This window comes from Schistocerca piceifrons, chromosome 2 (assembly GCF_021461385.2).
Source record: "Schistocerca piceifrons isolate TAMUIC-IGC-003096 chromosome 2, iqSchPice1.1, whole genome shotgun sequence".
In the NCBI taxonomy this organism is placed as follows: domain Eukaryota; kingdom Metazoa; phylum Arthropoda; class Insecta; order Orthoptera; family Acrididae; genus Schistocerca; species Schistocerca piceifrons.
The window spans coordinates 125284378-125297370 of record NC_060139.1 but is presented as its reverse complement, the minus strand read 5'-3'; the positions used below and the strand labels follow the sequence as shown (position 1 = coordinate 125297370).

General features: G+C 43.2%; 1 protein-coding gene across 3 annotated transcripts in view; it reads right to left on the bottom strand.

Annotated features, from left to right (window-relative positions):
• LOC124777475 (anoctamin-10) overlaps positions 1–12993 on the bottom strand; it is a 306085-nt gene that overhangs the window by 248820 nt on the left and 44272 nt on the right. For 2 of the 3 annotated variants that reach the window (XM_047252902.1, XM_047252904.1), the window contains exon 2: positions 11880–11919. The exons of the other annotated variant lie outside the window; for it this stretch is intronic. The gene's annotated coding sequence lies outside the window, so the exon portion shown is untranslated. The remainder of the gene's footprint in view (positions 1–11879; positions 11920–12993) is intronic. 3 annotated transcript variants of the gene reach the window in all.

The following is a 12993-nucleotide window of genomic DNA, read 5'->3' as shown; positions in this document are numbered from 1 at the left end:
AAGTTCCTCAGACTAGCCCGGGCCTACAAAAAGAAGCGAACAGGGGACTTCGATTTATATATGCAGAGAGAGACGATAAAACATTTTATTCAATTACTAAAACATGGCTACAAGTTACATTTTATGTTTGCATGCAGTAAGGTTCGTCTACTATGCTTTTGACAGTTGATGAATGCAACGTATGTTTAAATGACAAAAAAGATGTGTTTATGTGATATAATTACAGTGTACCAAGTTTCAGATTTTTTTTACTTTTACTGTATAACCATGCTTCTTGCTGAATTTCATGATTCTAGGTCTACGGGAAGCACCCTAAAGGTTTTGGTGAATGAGTTTGCGACTAGGAAAACATGTGACAGAAATGACCGAATCTTTTCGTTGCTCTGACTTAGACGCTTACAGTTCTTACGCCACCAGGGTTCCATGAATGTGCCATAAATTTGAGGTTTATACGCCATACTGTTCCAGAGAAAAAAGATCTTAACAGACAGACAAGCAGAAAGACAGACAGATGTACGGATAAGAACGCAATCCTACAAGGGTTCCGTTCTTACAGGCTGCGGCACGTAACCATAAAGAGTAGGCTTAATTGGGATTATCTACAGAATTCGGAAATTTTTTTTCAGATAATGCTCCACTTTATGAATAGATTAACAATATGTAGACGTAGTTTTACCACAGGTTAGTGTATTTAATCATTCAGTTCGCAGTTATTTGTTTGCGGTTACAGCAAAACGTGAAGAACAACCAGTGTATCCAGCTGCGACTCAATATGGCTGCTCTTCACGCCCCATGGACTATAGACTTCAGTCACCGAAAGACTTCATCTGCATTTGTAGTGCCTCACGCAGGTAATTTCTTAAGGTTTATTCCCAACATCTTGAACCTTTCCTTTCTTCCGTGTGTCTTCAAAACATTTTTATTTTCTCTTTTCGATCTAATCGCCCCATGGTCGGGCAAGAAAATATTTTTTGGCGCATCCGAATCAGCCTGCTTGAAGTACTACCGTCAAATATTTCTTACAAGGGGTCCCAGTCTCACTTCGAGCCGTGAAATAGGGTATTTATTATCTCCTCCAGAACTAAAACAAGGGATATGCCTGGACCAAATTACCACGCCGCGCATTCCGTATAGATCTACCTTATGGCGTACACGACACACCAAAGTTTCTCTGCCATGAATTGAACAGGTCATTTGCACATAGCCGCAACACTGTCCACATAGTCACGCATACCTCTAGATCACGTATTTTTAGATTACGGGTTTTTAGAAATTGTTGGATGACTTCTCATTTGTGTCCGATAGGCTTGAAATGCACCATGTTTGCGGTGAAGGTTAAGAAAAGACTCGTCACATTCTTCACACAAATGTATCAAGATCCTGGTTTCTGGCCTGGACAGCTATCTGTCTGGTATGCATCATGTTTATCGAAGAGGTCAGCCACGAAATGATGTACGAGTACAGCAACGATATTGACGCAGTATACAACTTCCGTAACAGTGACGTTCTGAGATAACGAATGTGACGGGGCAGTGGTTGTGACATCGTACCGTCCACAATTCGGTTTTCTCTAAATCGACTAAAGAACATACTTACATACTTTGATGGCACCTTTCCGAAAGTTATGCTCGATTTCCCTCGCCACCTTTATCAAAGTCGAGCTTACACTGTCTGTAACAACCTAGTAGTCGATACGACTTTAACCCGCACTAGGGGTTAATAGCTCCGAGGAAACCCTGTAGAATGCCCTCCACTAGGTAATGTCATCAGCACATTGTACAAGCTCCGCAGTGCGTTTGCTCGTAGCAATGTTCTTGCACTCTGCTGCTATGGTGGCCTGTACTGTAGGCTCAAAGAGGACCTCCAACATGTCTGCTGCGCGACCACAGTTGCAACAGAGAAGGCGAGTTGTTTATTCCTAAGCGTTTATGCTTTTCCTAGAGTTCTACTGTGCTGTCGCTGTAAGGTGCGCCATAGATATGCGTCGGTTTTTCATCAGACAACGAGCGCTCTCACGTTCGTAATATAGAGGGTGTGCATAAAGTCCGGAAACACTTTCAGTTATTTATTGCACAAGAACTAAACATTGTGCAGATGTCATACATATTGCATTTTGAAGAGAAACTATGAAAGTTTTTTTTTAATTTTTTTTACAGATATTCGATATGCGAACCATGAGTGACCCGGCAGATGTCAATACGGTAATCGAATTCCTGCCATACCCGTCCCAGCATGGCATCGTCCACTGTGGCAGTCGCTTCCTGTATTCTCTCCCGGAGCTCTGCTACATCACGTGGTAGAGGCGGTAGATACACCAGACCTGTCATGTGTCCCCACAGAATAAAGTCACACGGAGTGAGATCTGGTGATCGGGGAGCATTTCATGAAACAGCTGTCCCCTTCAGTACGGCCGATCCATCGATGCGGCAGCTCCGTGTTCAGGTACCCACCAACTTCACGATGAAAATGGGATGGAGCCCCATCCTGCTGAAAGATGAACGGAGAGTCCGATTGCATTTGAGGCATCAGCCATTAGTGCAACGTGTCCAAGTAGGAATATCCAGTGTCAGCGCTCAGTGCTCTCGCCGAAGAAGAATGGCATGTACACTTTTCGACGTGACAAGGCACAAAAAAATTTACCTCTGGGGAATGACGCTCAAATTCAATGCATTCGCGTGGATGCTTTGTTCCCCAGATTCGACAATTATGCCTGTGAAAAGTGGCTTCGTCATTAAAAATTAAGCTATCAACAATGCCATCCCCATCCTCATTCAACTGTTGCAAACTGCGCACGAAACTCAAAACGCTTATCTTTGTCGTCGTACTGAGCTTCTGCACTAGTTCCAATTTGAATGGGTTCACAGCCAGTTTCTGTCACAGGACTTTCCACGCTGTCATTGGAGCCATTTCGAATTTACGAGATGCACGACGAACCGATTTTTTTGACTTCTTATGAATGTGTCTCGTCCGCGCTCAACATTCACTTCATTCACACTGGAACGTCCGGTTCTCCTTGCCAGAGACAAGCAACCCGTCGTAACGAATTTGTTGTGCCAGTGGTAAATGGCCATCCTTGTTGGTGGCTTCTTACCGTACTTGGTTCTAAAAATCCGTTGAACAGCTGTAGCACACTTGTTTTAGTCGAACTCCAACACACAGAAAGCTCGCTCCGCACCTGAACTCCCCATGTTAGTGACCAGCGCAGACTGTCGGCAAATCACCAAACTACGCTGTGGCGGTATACACAAAAAAAAAAAGGAAAAAAGAGAGTTTCTCTTCAAAATGACGTATGTATGATACCTGCACAATGTTTGCTTCTTGGACTTTATGTAAACCTTGAATTCTAATAGTATGGCCAACGCCTCGGAAACTATCGGAGTCATCGTCATTCCCTCACTTTTGATCAATACCAATGATACCATGTGTACATAGAATGAGCGTCATTTACTGGATACTTCATGTACACTGACGGAAAAAAATATTGCCAACCAAAAAATAGTTGGGGTAGAGTAATGAAATTTCGGGAATACATTTGTCTAGGTAACATTTTTAAATGATTAACATAGCAGGGTCACAGGTTAATACGTCACTGCTAAATGTGAAATGCTGGTACATTAGTAACCGGTGTATCTGTCGGAATGTTGAATGCAAGCATGCAAACGTGCATCCATTGTGTTGTACAGGTGTCGGATGTCAGTTTGTACGTTAGATTGGTGCGTCGGTCGGTCGGTCAGAACATGGAGGGTAGTGATGTTTGTGTCTGACGCTGGAGTTGTCGTCCAGTGATGTCCCATATGTGCTCGACTGGACACAGATCTGGCGATCGAGCATGCCAAGGGTCATATCGACACTCTAGAGCATGTTGGATTACAACAGCTTTATGCGGGCAGGAGTTATCGTGTTGGAAAAAAAAAACCTGGAATGTTGTTCAACACAACAGGTCGAATCACCGTACTGACAAAGATTTGCAGCCAGGGTGCATGGGATAACCACGAGAGTGCTCCTTTTGGCTCCCGAAATCGCACCCCAGACCATAACTCCAGGTGTAGGTCCAATGCGTGTACCACGCAGACAGGTTGGTTGCAACTTCCAACTGGCCGCCTTCTAACCAACACAAACCCACACTGGCACCGAGGCAGATGCAGCTTTCATCAGAAAACACGACACACCTCCACCCTGCCCTCCAATGACCTCTCATTTGAGACCACTAAAGTGGAATGGACGCTACAGGGTGTCAGGCTTCGAGCTGTCGAAGTAACCAATTTCTACGAGTTCGTGGTGTCACTATGGTGCAAACAGCTGCTCAGATTGCAGCTGCAGATGAAGTAAGATGCATCTGAGCCATACGCCGAACACGATGCTCGTCCCTCTTGGTACTGTCACGTGCCCGTCTGGAGCCGGTATTCTCGCAGTAGTACGTTACCGTCACCACAATCACGTACAGTGACAACATAGCTGCTAGGTCTTTCTGCAGTATCGTAGAAGGAATATTCAGCTTCTCATAGCCGTATTACACGACCTCGTTCAAACTGACCGATGTGTTGATAATGGCGTCTTTGTCGTCTTAAAGGCCTACTTGACCAACATCCTTCCCGCTTCAAATCTCAAACGTAACTAACGCTCACGACCGTTACAGTGTGTACTTAAACAAAAATTGATTTGTATCCTCATATTGCCGCTACTAGTACCACTCTTAAGCGACTGGCTTGAAATTTGAACAGACATAGTCTTTCAGATGTTGGAACACGCCCACCAACTTTCGTTTATGTCGTGCATTTCCTCCTTGGTGTTGCGATTTTTTTCCGTCAATGCAATTTTAATTTTTAGAGTTCCGAATCTGAATTGATAAAAACAGAACCCTTACAGGATCACTTTGTTGTCCGTCCGTCCGTCCGTCCATAGATACTTCTTTTTCTCCGGAATGTATAGACGTTTCAAGTTGCAATCTGTGTCACGTATCAATGTCCACGGTCTCTTGGTGGTGTAAAACATTTAAGCTTTTACGTCACTGTAATAAAAAGATACGACCATTTATGTCACATATTTTGATAATCGTGAACTCACTCAGCATCAAAACCTATAAAGAACTTCTCGTTGAACTTGCATCAAGATATTTGGCAATAAACAAGGTTTCACAGTACAAGTAAGGGAAAAAATCCGAAAACGTGTTAATCTGTAACCACGTAAAAAACATTTTGCCAATACGAGCTTATAAAAAATGGCTCTAAGCACTACGGGACTTAGCATCTGAGGTCATCAGTCCCCTAGAACTTAGAACTACTTAAACCTAACTAACCTAAGGACATCACACACATCCATGCCCGAGGCAGGATTCGAACCTGCGACCGTAGCAGCAGCGCGGTTCCGGACTGAAGCGCCTAGAACCTCTCGACCACAGCAGCCGGAACGAGCTTACACTGTATTCGTAATCTGTCAAAAATTTCGGGATCTACTGTAGCGATTTTGATCTGATTTTCAGTAGTGGGTATAGTGATTCACTAAGAAGGTTTGTTTATACACACTCCTGGAAATTGAAATAAGAAAACCGTGAATTCATTGTCCCAGGAAGGGGAAACTTTATTGACACATTCCTGGGGTCAGATACATCACATGATCACACTGACAGAACCACAGGCACATAGACACAGGCAACAGAGCATGCACAATGTCGGCACTAGTACAGTGTATATCCACCTTTCGCAGCAATGCAGGCTGCTATTCTCCCATGGAGACGATCGTAGAGATGCTGGATGTAGTCCTATGGAACGGCTTGCCATGCCATTTCCACCTGGCGCCTCAGTTGGACCAGCGCTCGTGCTGGACGTGCAGACCGCGTGAGACGACGCTTCATCCAGTCCCAAACATGCTCAATGGGGGACAGATCCGGAGATCTTGCTGGCCAGGGTAATTGACTTACACCTTCTAGAGCACGTTGGGTGGCACGGGATACATGCAGACGTGCATTGTCCTGTTGGAACAGCAAGTTCCCTTTCCGGTCTAGGAATGGTAGAACGATGGGTTCGATGACGGTTTGGATGTACCGTGCACTATTCAGTGTCCCCTCGACGATCACCAGTGGTGTACGGCCAGTGTAGGAGATCGCTCCCCACACCATGATGCCGGGTGTTGGCCCTGTGTGCCTCGGTCGTATGCAGTCCTGATTGTGGTGCTCACCTGCACGGCGCCAAACACGCATACGACCATCATTGGCACCAAGGCAGAAGCGACTCTCATCGCTGACGACGACACGTCTCCATTCGTCCCTCCATTCACGCCTGTCGCGACACCACTGGAGGCGGGCTGCACGATGTTGGGGCGTGAGCGGAAGACGGCCTAACGGTGTGCGGGACCGTAGCCCAGCTTCATGGAGACGGTTGCGAATGGTCCTCGCCGATACCCCAGGAGCAACAGTGTCCCTAATTTGCTGGGAAGTGGCGGTGCGGTCCCCTACGGCACTGCGTAGGATCCTACGGTCTTGGCGTGCATCCGTGCGTCGCTGCGGTCCGGTCCCAGGTCGACGGGCACGTGCACCTTCCGCCGACCACTGGCGACAACATCGATGTACTGTGCAGACCTCACGCTCCACGTGTTGAGCAGTTCGGCGGTACGTCCACCCGGCCTCCCGCATGCCCACTATACGCCCTCGCTCAAAGTCCGTCAACTGCACATACGGTTCACGTCCACGCTCGCGGCATGCTACCAGTGTTAAAGACTGCGATGGAGCTCCGTATGCCACGGCAAACTGGCTGACACTGACGGCGGCGGTGCACACAAATGCTGCGCAGCTAGCGCCATTCGACGGCCAACACCGCGGTTCCTGGTGTGTCCGCTGTGCCGTGCGTGTGATCATTGCTTGTACAGCCCTCTCGCAGTGTCCGGAGCAAGTATGGTGGGTCTGACACACCGGTGTCAATGTGTTCTTTTTTCCATTTCCAGGAGTGTACTTCAGCACTGAACTACAGACGGTATGTGTGTTTTGGAGGCACAGTAATTTGTAGATGAAATGCAGTTTCCACAAAAACGGGAGACGCTCCGTTATTAGGGGGCCCTATGATAAATGGTTGCCAAAGGAGGAGTCAGGTAATTCTTTTAAACTTTACAGTGTCTGAAAATTCCTGTTGCTGTTTCTAGGAGTTGCAGAGGTGACTTACAGCCAAACCTCCAGATGTGAGACACTCAGATCGGTACCGAACGATGTGTGTCGATAGAGTAATCAACCAAAACACCGATTTTATTCCCAAAACACCAATTTAATTCGTGCTGTGTGCTGTCGTCTAGCAGAAGATGCGTAAACGGTAATTAAAAGTAACACCAGAACTACGGAGTACAGTAAAAGCGAACCTGTATCACTTTACAACGAAAATCAGTGGTAGGTGAGTTGGTAGAGCGTCAGATCGTCGTATTAAAGGTCCCAAGTTCGAAATTCACTGAGGTTTTTTTTTTAACAGTTTTCGCGTGAAGCATTTATATGGGAGAATATTTTTTTCTGACATGTTAACATATTAAAGGACGTTTCGCAGTTTGTAGCTTTTTTTTTTGGGGGGGGGGGGGGGGGGGGGGCAGTCTGCTTTCGCTTCGTCAGCTGAAAGTAGAAATCTATAGAGCACATTTTGTATAGATAGGTATGGTGTTATCTATGCAAATGTACGCTATAGGTTTGCTACTTTCAACTAATGAAGCATAAGCAAGGTACCAAGAGAACATTGCTAGTAACTCCGAAACGTCCTTTTACGTGTCAGAAAAATGTTGTCCAATATAACAATTTCATGCGTAAACTGCTGAAAAAAATCGCTATCAGTGGCTTCCAAACTCGAGACTTTTGTTCGATGAGCTCACATGCTACCAACTCACGTTCGTAGTTCTGGTGTTAGTTTTAATTAACCTTTACGCATGTTCTGCTGGACAACACACCGCACGAACTAAATCGGTGTTTTGGTTGGTACTCTATTGACGCCCAACGTTTGGTACAGATCAGTGTCTGACATCTGGAGGTTTGGGTTTTAGTAGATAAAGTATTGACAGGGAATCAATTACCGGAAATGCACCGTTTGGATATAAAGTAGGTTTGAATATCGGATCACTTTCGAACTCTCTTTCCCCGGTATGCACAAAGGGAGGGAGCTGTCATCAGTCTGTGTTGTAATTATGACGTCACATACCATTTTCGTCCGACTATTACAACGACGGTTGCGAGAAACTGGTATGTTCTCAACTAGGAGGGTCGACTGTGGTTCCTCACAAACGCGCCGCACTCTCGACTTTGAAGAGGGCGTCTTTAGTCTCCCAGCACACAACCCGACGACGAATACTCGAAATATTGTCCATGTCATGAGCTCCTGTAAGGCAAACAGGGCAAAGCTCATTGACTTCGCTGTGTGCTTACCGTGAAGCGAGAGATTTGAAAGTGATACCACCTTCAAACTCATTTTACATCCAAACGGTTCATTTCCGGACATTAGTGCTGTATCAAAACTTTAAATACGAAGTTCCCTCTACAATCCCTAGCAGCTTGTAATAGGAATGGTGAAATACCCTGCGTAGAATGTAACGGGTACCCGATTAGGTACAGCTGCCTTGCCTTCATGGAGCTGCTTCCGTTGTTTTTCAATTGCATGCGCACTTATTTACACATCTGCCAATTTTTGTATGTCCATCTTCGCAGAAGATGTTGACTGGGACGTCGGCTGTTCAGTTTGAAATAAAAGATAGTACATCTATAGCCGCAAATTTTGAACTGTTTATTAAGGTACATGTTTCGATGTTATATCACAAGTAGATCGTATGAAATGAAATGGTGTGTAGTCATTGTTGGAGTCATAATAAAATAACCGGTGTCTGCAGATCCCTGCTATAAACGACGTGATCACTTTGTGCATAACCAATGTCGGTAGATGCACGAAGTGACCATGTCGTCTCTATCCGATATCTGCGGACGCCGGTTGTCTTTTTGTAGCTGCTACAATGACTACATGCAATCTGATCGTATCCGAGCTACCTTTGTCAAGAGGCCTGATGATGATGTAATGCAACACAGAAACCGGTAGCTTAATAGAGAGTTAAAAATTTACAGCTGAAGATATATCTGCCATGTGATTTGTGTCTGTTTGCGATTGCCCTCCCCACTAACCGTTTAAAGCGAATCTGAGTGTGACCTCTCATAAGCGAGTAACTATACTCGTATATTACGCAAATGGTTCAATTGAAACTCAATACCGTGCTTATTTACGGTAGGGTCGAGCGTAACGAATGCTAACTTGCTTATAGTCGTCACGTTTGGTGAAGTCACATGGATTCCGAATTGTGGCGCGTTGTTCAGTCCAGTTGGCAACGACGGTTAGCGTTCGAACTTGCGTACTCATGTAGTCAAGCTGAATGGAATTATACTTATAAAAGACAACTAACAGCTTCTAAACTAGTTGTGCAAATGAAATTAAAACATAATTAGAAACTGAAGCATCTGATATCAATAAACTAGCCAACAATTGTAAAAAAACTGGCGCTTCAAGAAGTGGTCCAATCTAATGAAGACACTACGAAACACATGTAGGTTTTTTCCCTCTTCGTTGTCGGCAAGTTGTATCCACAATGCAAAGGTTCTTTGCAACAGCTTGCTAAGGAACTATGCCTCATCTAAGTGGTTGCACCTAGGAATGTCCCTGAAAATTACACACACACACACACACACACACACACACACACACACACACACACACACACACACACACACACACACACGAGGAAATTTGGTGGATTTAATGACGAAACAACTTTCAATACATTCATCACCAACATTAATTTTCAGTTAAGTTCTTTTATCATTACCTAAGCTTCGTGGAATGTTGAACACAGTGCTTAAATAAACACGCCCAAATCTGAATAGAATAATTTATAGAAATAATAGTGCCGAAATCTTCATTCCCAAGAGTCAGCAGTCCAGTGGATTGCATATGATAAACTAAGGGGAATATAATGCATCTTTATTTGTACACCGCTGGTTGCCCATAGGTGAATATTATCTTGCACTACTTTGTTTCCTAAACCTGGGTACGCATTGAAAAGCCAACTAGAGGAACATATTGCATCTAAATCCCAACGGTTATTTGTATTCTTTTAATGTGTGTTTACAAAAATATTTGAATAATCGTGTTTAGACTCTTCGTAAGAGAAAAGATTGGGGATGGACGATAATAATAGATTTTTTTGGACAAGTAAAGCAAAGCTTATATAGTCTGACCACATTCCCATGACAAAGAAGAAAATTATTTGACGAAGCAGCTTTCAAATTGTGACACTTTAGAGACATAACGAAGAGCTCCGATATTTCGTGACATATAATCAAATGACCGAATGAGTCAGATAAGGTTGCGATACACTTTAACGATTTCAGTGCAGACTGCGTACTAAAAGAAAGAACTTTGAAATGGAAAGATGGTTAATGCAAGATGACATGAACAAATAGTATAGGGACAAAAGAAATTTAACCACATCGTATTGTTTCTACTCACTGCTTGTAAAAAATGGCATGGTTCCGAAGCATAAAGATGACCGCGAGGCCTAAACAAAATATAGCGCCTGCAAACACAAAATCAGCGTCCTTTGGCTATGTTTCGAGCGTTACAGAAGTAGTTATAATTCCTGACTGGGAGGTTCTGCTGCATCTGAAAATTAACATGATTCTGTTATTGCGCTGCAGTTTCTTAATGTTTTCTGGTAGCACAAAGATTATACTCTACCACATGCTAAACTTGAGCAATATCTTTGAATAAGGCATGACGTCACGAACTTAACAAACGACCGTTCACTGGCAACCGATCGGTGCAAGATTGATTGAGGATAAGTTTCTGGAAACTACACGTGAACAACTCTGATAATTTATCAGTGGAGCTACGTAATGAGGTAAGTTTGACTTGAAACGGCCCTCACCCACAGGTATTGTAAAGAGCTTACTTTACAACGTACAAGACCTAGCCGAATTTAAGTAGATATTTGACATTTCAAGAATATAATTTCTCGGCGTCACCTGACTTAAGAGTACATATGCTTGGTAATTTCCTCATAACTGTTCAGTTTGTTGTTCTAAAGTGTTACGAAGTGCAACATCGTTCTACGGCAAGCTACTGATGGGTAACGATACTATGACACTGTGATAAAATATTAGTTATAACAACGATTTGCTAACAGTGTGTGATTTTGGACGCACCAGTTACACCTTCGTTTCAAATTTTCTTTTGTATTGAGACCCAAAGCAATCTTTGTATTAAACTGATTCGAATACCAGTCCAGTACGAAATGTTGAATCATCTTCTAAAGGTAGTGTCTTACATTTCAACTAAAAAAACGATAGTCACTATTGTCTGCACAACAATAATTTGTAATTGACTGTTACACAAAGCACAGTAAGCGCCAAAAACAGAATTGTGATTCTGTAGCATGCAGTTGTAAACTCTGACTACTGAACGTCATTCTCTTAGGCTTCTTGCTGCGCAGTAAAAGAACTTTTCATACAGACTTTATTCTTACTGTTTAGGAAAGCTACTGCCTATGAAAGCGTTTTTATTTCTATTTCACAAAGGCTTTGTTTAAAGAAAACGAGTCAATGTTCTGCATTTTCCGTGGAAATATTTAGACAGCATCTAAATCGGTTTTGTCTACAGCGAAAAAGATGCATAATATTCGTACTCAATTCAAGTTGGGAAACTTTTGTGATTTGTTAGTCTTCACACAGTCGATATTAGACTGGGCCGTGCTCTTACTACTAATTACTAGTATGGCTTATATCTAATACGAACTGTGTGAAGATCGACACACTACAAACATTTCTTTTAAATGCTAAAGCTTTCTACATTCGCTGTGCATAAATTAAAAATGGTGTAACTTACCAGTCACAAGAGCATGACCGTGTATCCACTGCTACGAAACCTAGAACAGAAAACCAGGCCGCGAATAACAAACGGAGGTATTATTTAAATCAGTCTACTGTTATCACGTACGTTAATTCTAAAAACATTACTTGGTAAAAATTATTTTGTTACTTGTTATTCATTTCAGTTTAAAAAATTGCCTATTTTTTACTTGAAGCCGTCGCATGCGTTTAAGTTACTGTTGTTAAAATATATACTGTATTTTAAAAGCAAAGCGACGTAAGTTCGGATATTTGAATGAAGAGGTGTTACACACTAAAATGAAAAAGAGTACAGTGCGGACACCAACTCTGACAAAATTTCGGAGGACGTTCCCAGGCATTTTCTAGGTATTTTGGTACAACGGACCCGTCACTATCCAGTGGCTCGTTAGTCATTGCATTTGTCACCGTCCTTGCATATGAATTGCATGGAAAATAGCAAATTTGTTCCGTTTACTAGTGGTATCGTTAAGTGGAGGGTTGGCCGAGATGCACCTCGTGTATGGTAACACTGTATACAATGGAAGAACGGCATAACGACGCTAGCGCTTTTTAGCTTGTAAGACAGTAGCTGTTCTCTCTGCTGTTGTCATGATGGTCGACATTTTAAACAATCCCTTAAGGGAAGAGCGTTGTATTAGGCAGTGACACAGCAGGCTGAATAGGGTGTCTGAAGATTTTTGTACTGCCGCAGATTTTGTGTTGCACGATTTGCTGATTGTGTATAGCTTGCATTTTCACTTTTGTGAATTTATATCCAAACAACAAAGGTAACTGGGGCAAAAAACCGAATAAATCATAAATACACTATGTAGTTAGGGCCCTTATACCAAGTACTCAGAAAATATTCGTCAACAACCTCAGACATTTTGCTGGAGGAGCTCAATACATCCTGTATACGAGTGGTTATCCGGGTAAATTTGAAATAGTTCCTTTCATTGAAATTAAATTTATTTTAAAAATTGTTGTTGTGGTGATTGTTTCATTCACGTCTGCATATACAATATCGACCATCCCGACTACTGTAGGAAAATGAGCCAATGGCATTGGTGATGTCTGAACTGTACTGGTAAAACTAATCTCCCATTAGA